This window comes from Emydura macquarii, unplaced genomic scaffold (assembly GCF_026122565.2).
Source record: "Emydura macquarii macquarii isolate MOO-44397 ecotype Brisbane River unplaced genomic scaffold, CSIRO-AGI_Emac_v2 contig_2768, whole genome shotgun sequence".
In the NCBI taxonomy this organism is placed as follows: Eukaryota; Metazoa; Chordata; order Testudines; family Chelidae; genus Emydura; species Emydura macquarii.
This window is the reverse complement of record NW_027132905.1, coordinates 47,644,474-47,656,144: the sequence shown is the minus strand read 5'-3', so window position 1 is coordinate 47,656,144 and position 11,671 is coordinate 47,644,474.

Sequence of the window (11,671 nt, the reverse complement as noted above, 5' to 3'; positions counted from 1 at the left end):
AGGCTTGTTCACACCTAAACAAAATTGCCGTTTTGAAGCAGAATAATGAAACCTTGTAGCTGTCATTCCAGGTCTCTTCTTCTTTCAACTATTAGGCCATTTACTCAATGGCCACAGATCTAAATCAGGGGTTTTCATAGTTCACTACCTGCCAAAGGAGTGGTTTTGGCTGCAGTGGGAAAACAGGAAATGACTTGAAAATTAATAAAGCTTGAAGAAAACAGTTTTTATGTTTCTGACCCAATTTTTCAGGGCACACAGCTGCCCCAGGATATAGAAACAGGAAATTTGGCAGCAGAAAAAGACAAGTTCGTTTTAGTTATAGAGCAGCTTTGCAAAGAATCACAAATTGTAGGCTTCAGTAGCTCTTTTCCAGTGTACTTTCTGGTGCTGGGGAATTGGAGATGTGCATCTATAAACTGGGGTTTATGGAGAATCTCTTCAAGGGCAGAGGGTTCCAACTGCACTGGGGCTAATTCTGCAGAAAGAGAAAGTCTAGCAGTAGTTGGGTCTGGACTGTTTAAAAAAAAAATGCTATCAGAAGTCTGGGGCCAGCCAGAAACTTCATGGCTGTCTCCATGCTGCATGCCCTGGCAACTTGAAATTTCATGAGGAAAGCAAGGAGAAAACTTGGAGTCTCCCTTTACAAGTGTCCAGGCCCCTGCCACTCAAGCTATGTGAGAATTTTCATTTGAGTCCATTTCCTATAGAGGAGTAGTGCACATATGCACTAGCCAGTTCATCAGGGTATTCTGATGGTTATTCTGTTGCTGTGCAGGAAATGAAGTGAAAGGGACAATTTTTTTGTTGATTTACACCTCTTCAGTTTTGAAATATCATTGTGGAATTTTTCACGTTCGGAGACTTGCAGCAATAATTCTTTATTCGTGTCGTGTCGTCCCGTCCCCCCCCCCCCGTGTCCCCCCCAGCCTCCCAAAACAGTCAAACATCTAATTTTTTACTGTATATATAAATGCATGGTACGCTGACACCTTGAATTACTGTGTGTAGTTCTGGTTGCCCCATCTCAAAAAAAGATATATTGGAATTGAAAAAGGTACAGAGAAGGGCAACAAAAATTATTAAGAGTATGGAAAAGCTTCCATATGAGGAGCGATTAAAAAGATTGGGATGTTTCAGCTGGGAAAAGAGAGGGGATATGCTGGTGGTCTATAAAATCATGAATTGAGTGAAGATAGTGAATAACGGATTGTTATTTACTCCTTCACATAACACAAGAACCTGGGTCACCCAATGAAATTAATTGGCAGCAGGTTTAAAACAAACATAAGGAAGTACTTCTTCACACAGTGCACAGTCAACCCATAGAACTCGTTGCCAGGGGATGTTGTGAAGGCCAAAAGTATCAGTGGGTTCAAAAAAGAATTAGAGAAGTTCATGGAGGATATGTCCATCATTAGCTATTAGCCAAGATAGAGGGATGCAAACCCATGCTCTGGGTGTCCTTAGCCGCTGACTGCCAGAAGCTGGGAGTGGACGACAGGGGATGGATCACTCCATAATTGTCTGTTCTGTTCATTCCCTCTGAAGCACCTGGCATTGGCCATTGTCGGAAGACAGGATGCTGGGCTAGATGGACTACTGGTCAGACCCAATATGGCCGTTTTTATGTAAGAATGTCAATCCAAAAGATTTTCCATCAGACAAGGATTAAGAAATGGAAGAATGTGAAGGTGTTTGCTATGAAACTCCTGTGTTCCTTTCTTTCCATTTTCTGTTTCATAGTAGTTTTATCATAGGGCCCCAAAAACAGATGTCAGCTCCTGACTGACCAGCACAATCATTTGGATGTGAAATCAGATTTTGAGCAGATAAATATGAGGAAGATAAAACAGGGAGGCTATCGGACTTGACTGTTTTGAAATGTGAAATGTCCACTACAGGGTTGGATTGGTGACTCTCAATTCTTCCACTTCACTGATGTGAAATGAAAGTCCATAAACCTGTATATTATGTAGCCCATTCTTAAGATAAATAATTATAAATCAAATGTCCTTTCCTGAACATTAATGCTCCTGACCGTAAAATAATGTGTTCAGGCCTGTCAGCCCAGCTGTGACTGTCAGATGTAGAGTTCAGAGAGATTATTAAATCAGAAAATTGAATCAGTGCTTGGCCATGGAGGTCTTAAATTAGAATAGTAAATCCCAGTTTACGTCTCAACTATTCCTAATTTTCCTCAGTTTTAGAGGTTAGGGGCCAGATTCTCGGCTGATCTAAATCAGCATAGCCTCATTGAAGTCAAGGCAGCTATACAAGTCTGCACCAGCTGGCCCATGATGCATAGACCGAAACAAAAAAGCGAGAATGTTTCCTGCTCCTATAAATGAGAAATTCATGGGCTCAGACAAAAACAGAGTGCAGCCTATCATTTCCACAAAGGGGCCGTGGAATGTGACAGCAAGCCTGTACACAGAGTACGAAGCTTCTACAGGAATTCAGCTATGAACTCTGCAGGGTCTGAAGTCAAGATGTGTAATACATTTTTCCCTTGTATTTCAGATGAGTTGAGAGGAAAACCAACAGGGTAAACTGGAAGGAAAGTGCCAGAGAAAACGTACCTCCTTTATCTTGGCAAACCCCAAGAGACAAGAAGAAGATGGTTAAGGAGGTTTATGATGGGTTATATCATCTTTTAGCCTAAGCCAGTAGCTTTTTGGTAGACTGTATAAGGTAAGTTTGGTGTATCTCAATCCAAAGTCCAAGGATTGAACGGGCCATGGAGGTGGTCCTCTTGGTCAAGTGAAAGTGTGTTGGGGGGAAGCACGCACTAATTTGTGTCAGACCAGATGTGGGGATAAAAGAAGGACTGCAGTCTCTGAGACTCCCTTCATGAGACTATATTCAGGCAAACATTTGAGTGTATGTTTTCCCTTCAGTATATGTGTTCACTTACCTAGGAGTTAATCCAACCCCCTCTGCTGTCCACACACAAAAACCTTTTACTCGGGTATGGAGATGATTTAGCTTACCCAGCTGAAGTTGTAGGTTAGAGCCTGTGCTTTGCTTTAACTCAGGCTGGAACCTACCCACTTTGCACTGAGGAAGTAGGCTCTATCACTCAAGTTCAGATAGTCCTCCAATGCCTTCCCACAATGCTCCCTGAAGGAGAGAGAAGTTCTCCCATAATTGACCCAATTGACTGAGAAAGAGGCCTACAGCATCTCGGCACACGCACACACACACACACACACATGTACACAAATTGCTATATGTGTCCAGAAACAGAGCAGACAAAGTAACACAGGCAAGGTTTTGTAGTGGGGTGCGCACACCACGCTAATATAACCCAGCTGCTCAGACCCAGATGTCGATCTCTCAGGCTAGCTTTGCAATGAAGATTTGACCACTGTCAGCTGCATTATCTCTGGACTAACAGCAGTCTTGGTGGGTTGTTAATGGAGAGACAATCTCTGAAGTAGCCAGATTTCAACCCTCTGAGGGCTCAGGGCCTTGAATTGACACTCAAAGTGAACTAGACTCAGCGATGAGTGTCTGTGTAGTTGCATGCTAGGAAGGTGCGTGGCTGCAATCTGCACAAGCTGGACTTTCCATGTTGCCCTCACATCCAGCAGTAGTCCATTCTGGAGGGGATGAACACACAGCAGCTTTATCCACCAATTTGTTGACCTGATAAAAGATTCTGATCTTGGATATGGTGTTTCAAAAGCAAATTATGACATTAATGTGACTTTATCTCCTGCTTTTGGTATTTCCAAGCCTGGGTTCTTCCTATTCCTTACTGTAGGGTCCTTGCCAGAAGCAGGGTTTGAATCTGGGAACTTCTGTACCAAAGCATGGACCTCTTGACCCTATGGACCAATTACTGATAACTTGTCTGGTAACTCCATGAGGTCTAGCCTCTGCAGCAGAGGGGGAGATATGATGCACACTACTGTAGAGGATCCACCCATCATTTCATCCAGTCCAATATCCTGCTATCACGGTGGCCAATACCTGATATTTTAGACTAAGGGGAAAAGACTGCATGAAGCCAGTCATGAAATGTATCGAGGGGTCAGAAAGGATCAGTTGTGACAATCATTTTTGTATCCTGAGGTCTGAGATGTGATTATCTTTTGTCAAGGAAACCCAGTTCAAATTATTCACCAAAGGAGTCCCACTGACTGTGCAATGTCATTGTTCATTGTTTCCCCTAATTCCCTTTTTACATTAGAAAATAAAATAGAGTTTATGCGGATGTTTATTCTTCTTTCTTAGGGCTCGTTCCTGCAAACATTAGTCACGTTGAAATTAATAGGACTATGTTCGGTAACGACTGTTACCAGGAGTGAGGACTTGCTCAATGCACAATAGGATGCACATTAATTGGTTTTGCCACTTTATCCAGAAAAAAATGTCTTTCCAGCATTTGCCAGCAGTTAGCTTTATGTGACATACAATAGTTTGACTCAGAATTAAATATGGAAAGCTCACGCCTTACTTTACTTTGCTAATTTTAAATCTGTGGATGACCATCATGTATTTAACCAAAAATTACAATGTTGACATAGCTTCTCCTAGGCCATGGGTGATTATTTAACTAGGGCAGTTAAATATGGAAAGCAGCGTAGCAAGGGAACAAAAAAAAGAAGACGCCAGACACATATCCTATGTATTCACCCTCATCAGAGCTATTATGTACAGAATGGATCAGTACATGCTTGTTCTTTTTATACAATTTCAGTGTTTTAAAGTGAGTAGAAAGTATTAAAGCAAAGGTCTGTCATTAGGACTTTGGGCATCTTCATTCTTGTTATTAATTGGTATGTGCTGAATGCTGACAGTGTACAGACAGAGGCATATAAGAGGAAGCCAGTCAGATATAAATCACTGGGGTTGTAATTCACCCCTGTGCAGAGTCAGCATAAGGTCGAGACACCATTTAAGTTCTACTATGTCCTTTGCATAGGCTCTTTCCGTTTCATCTGCATGGGGTAAAATTCACGCAGGGTCGCTGGGAGATGGTGCATAGTGGAGCAGCTGTTTTTTTTTTGTAAATCACTAAGCACTAGTCCCTCTTTGGGCAGAAGAAGGTGGTGTGTGAAATTCTGGCCCCACGGAAGGCAATGGCAAAACCAACATTGACTTCACTCGGGCATTTCTAAGCAGGGAAATGACACAGAGATGGTGGATTCTTTTCCTTCCATGATTCAAAGAATGTTTCAGGATAAATGCCATCATAGAAGAAGGTGCAAAGATGAACATGAAAGGAGGGTGAGAAAGGAGCAGCTAGGAGTGAGAGGTGGCTGGAACAAATGTGAGAGGCAAGGAAGACATGACAGCCATGATGTATGTAGGACCAGAGAGCTGCAAAGCTTTGACAGTAAGGAAAGGGTGCTCACAGAGCGGTAATTAAAGTGTCTTTCCCTGGTTTTGCAACACACTCCATACCAGTAGAATTCGACTTGACTCAATGTATTTCCAAACTACTTTTTAAATGGATGAGCAACAAGGGGGCCTATAAATGTTTGTCATGCTGTGACCACTAGAGGGAGGTGCATCTTTACTGATATTGCACATTTTAAAATGCAGTCACTATTGATTTGTTTTCTCTATACTATTACTGTTCTCTATACTATACTATTTATACTGTTTTCTCAAGCCCACCAAGACACTCTAGCAGACAAATACGCTCTAAACAAACTAGACTCATGGGCTGCAGCTTCTGTACCACGTCTTCAGACACCAATGGTTCTCCCCCCTCCTACCCCGGGATGTAGGAACTTTGGAACGGGAATGAAACATCACAGGCCTCCGTGAAAAGTGGATAAAAGGCAACAGTGGAAACAATTGTGTTTTTTCTGAAATGACAACTGCGGTAGTGATGCTGAGTGAATGGGGGCCTGCAACAAATTTAACAGTTAATAGCAATCTGAGGATTTTTAAAGGCAAAGCATGCTTCACATCCAACCAAAACTTGCCAGAAGCTGGGAATGGGCGACGGGCTGGATCACTTGATGGTTCCCTGTTCTGGAGGGTGGACATGGGGTGGCACAATTAAGGCTCAGTGGAATATTCACTGAGAGAGACCTCTTTACATTAGTAAAGTCTTTTGCTGTGATCATTTAATATGATAATATCTTGTCAGCAGCAACTTGAGGGAGGGATGGAAATGCAGTTCAAATGCAGGATTTCTATAGCAATGGGGTAAGCTAAATCAAGCTTAAATTAACGAATAAATGCTTTGTGCTTTGCCCTGTATTTACAAGCGAGACCTGTCTTGCGTAAACCAATTCAAGGACACTAAGGAGGGCCAGTCAGCTGCTCCTTTTGAGAGTGGTGCTGTATTTTAATAGCCCATGCCACACCAAATCGGCTCGAGACCCAGGCATTGTTGCAATGACAAAATGTAAATATTTAAGGGTCTATGAATTTCAAAATGGAAATACTGGTGGGTTTTTGAATAACTACATGGAAACAGGTTTCATCTTGACATAGGGCTCAGTCCTGCTCTATGACAATAGCCAATTTCCTGCTGACCTCCATGGGGCAGATGGGCAAGATTGGGCAATTTAGTCTATTCACAATAATATTTAGCTCTTAAAAATCACTTTTCATCTGTAAGCTTCCAAGCACACTACAAACAAAGATCTTATCCCCATTTTAGGTACTTGGAAACTGAGGCACAGAAAGGTGAGGGTCATGCAGATGATCATTGGTAGAGCTAGGAATAGAACCCAAGTTTCCATACGCCCAGTCCAGGGCCCTGTCCACTGGATCACACTATTTCCATGCCCTGTAATTTTATTAGATATTGATAGCGTGCTAAGAACTTTTTGTTTACTGGACTGTAAATCTCTCCTTGGTATCAGTGCAGTAAAGTGAATGAAGGGATAATGATTCATATATTCGTAGGCGTAGGCAGCAGTACACCATGTGCAACACAAGTGATGTGGACAATTTTTAATTGCCTGGAGGGAATATTTTTATATTATTTTCAATTCCAATCATAGAGTACCTTTCACATTAATGAATAGAAAATAGATTGTATGCTCTTAATGCAAGGATCCTATGCAATTTGTCTATATTTTGGGGCACCTAGCATAATTGGGGACGCTGTAAAATAAAAATAATCAGATGTCAGAGCCCGTAAAGTACTTAATGTGGGTAGCTTTATTTCCCTTTTAGAAAAAGGGAAACTGAGGCATAGAGCTGTTGTAACATATAAACATGAGCAATGGCAAGATATTTCTAAAAATTGACTATTCATAGTTTGGCAGCAGACCATGTGTCAGGAAAGTTTAATCTGTGCATTAGAGTTAGGATGTCTTCTTCCCAATGTTATCACACGTAAAACTGTGCACATAAAACTCCCAATGGCTTCATCGGGAGGTTTTGGGTTTATTCTTGGGCTCTGCAGAAGTGACCCTGTCTCACTGAACGCAGTGGGACTTCTGCCATGGGAGCAGGAACAGGCTATAAATCACACTCACGTTGTACAGCTCTTCAGATCTGTGCAGTGTACAGACGTCAACCTCAGCGAGAAAAAAGAAACCTGGGCTCAGAATAGATGCCTGGCAAACGTCCAGATTTAGCATCCAGAAATCTGATTGATTCTTTCTGCTTTTTTGTCCTCTATCACTTACCTGCCTGAGTATTCAAATGTTTCAAAAAGTGGCAGGCTGTGCCATGATAACATATTTTAAGAGACGATCAAGATTAAAGATAATAATAAAAAACCCCACAGAGAAATGAACAAATTCTGCTCTGCTAAGCGGTGCCTGTCAATAGTACTATCAATAGCAATGTTCAGATGAACTATGATACCTGAACAATGATAAGTCTCAAGACAAATTGAAAGAAAAAATCAGTCAGCCTCTCTTGAATACTTATGTTAACATTTGCACTTCATAATTTTGACAGATTTTCTCAAGGGCAGAAAAAGAATCATGTTGCAGCTATAGTGACTGATTTCCTCTTACTCAAAAATTAGAGCAATTAGTAGACTTCTCTGCAGATTGATTTGAAATCATGCCCTTTTCATCCAGTGTGTCATTACCTAGGGTACAATCTGGACTGATGAACAGCTGTGTCCCCTCAGTTCTCCAACTTGAGTGTCTTTTACACTGCTTTGCAGTGAACATTACCTCTCCTGGTCTGCTCACACACAGCCTCCAGTATGTAGTTACTCCCAGTTATATTGTATCAGTGATATAGTCAGCCACTCTTGAATTACACTGCAGAGCAACACCAAGAATTCCCAGTCCCAGACTTTTCTGCCAGAAATCATAGAATCATAGAATATTAGAGTTGGAAGGGACCTCAGGAGGTCATCTAGTCCAACCCCCTGCTCAACGCAGGACCAACAGAAATGTATGTCTTGTACTGCCCAGCTCTCTCCTGGACAATACAAGCTCATATAAATGCCATCATTTTATTAATAGAAAATGATCTGCAGAAATCCTGTTAGCCCAAATGGAGTTTCCCAAACACTTCAGTCCAAACACACTGGTTTAGATAAAACAATCAAACAAATTTACGAACCACAAAAGGTAACTTTCAAGTGACTACAAGTAATGAAGCGCAAAAGTCAGAATTGGTTACAATAAAATAAAAGTAAAATGCAACTAATGCCTAACTTAACAAGCCAAATGAATTCGATGCAAAGGTCTCTCTTACCACATACTCTAGCAGTCTTACTGGCTGAATTCTTTCCCTCCCCCAGCCCAGACTGTTTCCTTTGTTATTCAAGTGTTGTCAGTGCTGTGGTAGACAGATAGGGAGGAATAATATGCAACGTCTGCTCTGACTTCTCAAGGTCCTTTCCAGCCCTGTATTTCTATGACTCTGTATGTTTGTGTAGATCAAGTGGCCAGGAACCTCATGTAGGGAATGTGGAGGGACAGTCCAGCCATTGGAGTTGCAGTCTCAGAAGACAGTGCTGCAGGCATGCAGTTTGTACCCAGGTTGTGACGTGAAGTTATTTGGGCTTCATGGAGAAAATGGAACAAGAAGATTGCCAAAAGGTTCCTCTGGGTTGCAGCATCCCTGGATGACCAGATTCAACAAGAAATTTTGCTACTAGTTCAAACTAGGACTCTTTTTTAAAACTATGATTTCTTGGAGACCAACAACTAGGAAGGAATGCACAGCCGACAGACAGTTTGATGCCTTGACACCTGTTCCATGCCATTTCGCATGGTATTTACGTAACTATTTTTGACATCAGCATGGCAGTCTATCTAGCACAAACAAATAATTCTGCTGCTTACTCACATGATAAGAGGTCAATTTATCGATTTCTGATCACATTTCTCTCTTCAGTGGTGCTGGTGTGAATAAAAAATCTTGCAGAGTTGGAAGTTGGACTCAACAGCAGGGAGGTGGTACATTTCAAGTTTGTGCATGGTTCAGGATGCTTAAGAAGTAAACATACATGAGTGTGATTTCCTTGGGGGCTTTGCCCAGGTTCAGCAATCTTACTGGGGATTGTCTAATGTAGGACAGGGACCTAGGTAACTGAGTTTTTAAATGCCTGTTTGCAGTGTTGTTATAGCCGTGCTGGTCCCAAAATATGAGAGAGATAAGCTGGGTGAGGCAATATCTTTTAATGGACCAAAATAAAGCTTTATTTGCTCCATACTTGTGAGAGGATCCCAGAAAGACCATGATGGTACCTGAAAACTATGCTGTAGAAGCTTCCAATCCAGGAGAAAGATCTTTAATTTCGTAAACTTTCCTCAGGATGGAAATCTGGAGTTCTGCCATTTTTGGTGACTACTTTTCCATTTGTAAAGATAGCCAACTACTGCAATATTTGCCCCTCCTTTAAAAAAAATCAAGGCAACAAGAAAAAGATACACAAAGGAGTTAATCCAGACATGAGTAAAGACATATAGACAAACACCCTAGAACTCCCCCCTAGAATCTACTGGTTTAGTAATGTTTACTTATACGACACCACCAAGTACTAATAAAAGACGACTAGTGAGTACCAGTACAGAACACCAAATACTAATATAGTACTACTGAGTAATAGTACAGTAACATCCAGTAGATATATATATAGTACTTCTGACAAATATTAGAATAGCTTTACTAACAAGTGCTAGTGTAGTGTCACCAAGTGCATGCGTAGTGTTACTGTAGAGGACATTATGTAAAATTGCTGAGAACAAGAGTGCTACCACTGATTGCTAGATACCGGGATAAGTACTTTTTGTAACATTTTTGAAAAGTGGTAATTTAACAATTAGGAATGGGTAATAAAATGTTTTAAAAAGCAAATCCAGAGGGAGTATTAGAACTCCAAGTATTCCCCTTTTGGGGGTTTGCTGCACTCACTGATTTAATGTCTCCTGACATTTCACCCATCTTATTAAGAAGGCGAGTGAAATGTCAAAAAACATTAAGTCAAAATGCATTGCGTTCCCTAAGGCGTGCTATATTTTTGTGGAGCCAGAGAAACTTCTTCAGAGCATGGAAAGATCATTGTGTGAACATACTTGCGTGACTGGTGCAGCATGCCATGTACAGGACTGCAGATACATTTCAAACTAACCCAGAGAACAGGAACTGAACTAATTAATCAGTATGGCCCCCACCCAGCAAACATTTCCTCAGGCCCCTGTTCCTACACTGCCAATAGTCTCATTGGCTTCCATAAGACTCTACTCACGTGAGTAAAGGCTGTTTGTGTGACTAAAGATTTATAGGGATAGGTCCTATGTAGAGCTAAGCGAGTAATTGATATTTTGGTTTGGTGGCCAAACTGAAAAATTGCCCCCCACCCCGTTTTTTCTAACTGCAATAAAAAATTGAAAATTTTGTTCAGCTCAAAGGAATCATCATTTTGAAACAAACTGTAGATTCCAAATGACATTTTGAAACAAAACAGTTCATTCTGAAACAAAATGTCAAAACAGTTCATTTTAAAAAATCAGAACAAACCATTTTGACTTTTTAGAAGTGTTTACCTCCTTTTTATTTGGCTGAAGCTGTTTGATGAATTCAGCCTGAATTAGCAGATAGTTTCAGTTGCCCTGAAACGGCATGGTTCAATTAATTTACTGTTTTCCCCAAAATTTACTCCCATCTCTTGTCCTATGAGTGTTCCATCACGCAAAAATTGAGCAATCCTAGGGGTCTGAGGTATGTGCTGAATGAAATGATGCAAAGAGAGGGGAGTGCTGAAAAAGAAATGATCTTGGAAGTTCTCCAGACGTTGGAGGTCCCAGATCCTCTGATCAAATCAATTCAGCCTTAATTCACCATGGGGAGAAATTCATCCCTGTGTAGAATGCACAGGTCTAGGCATCACTTAACTCCCACTAACACGGTAAAAGCTCCCATCTCTTGTCCTATGAGTGATCCAGCATGGGGTTATGGAGCTTAGGCTCTAGCCTGAGCCCAAATGTCTACACAGCAGTTTTTCAGCCCCAGAGTGTGAGCCCAGCAAACCTGAGTCAGCAGCCATGGGCAAGCTGTGGATTTTTTATTCCTGTGTAGACGTATCCTCAGTGGCTTCTTCAACTTTCCTGGCCTCCTGTCAGACTTTCCTACTCAGGAGAAGATCCCAGGGCCAACTCTGTCCGTGAGGTTTCTCTTCACAACATCTCTAGTCCCAAAGAATGACTACAAAATTCCTCTCCTCCCCACAGCCCCTTTCTTCTTCTTTTTCTTCTTCTTCTGTTTTCTGGCACAGCAG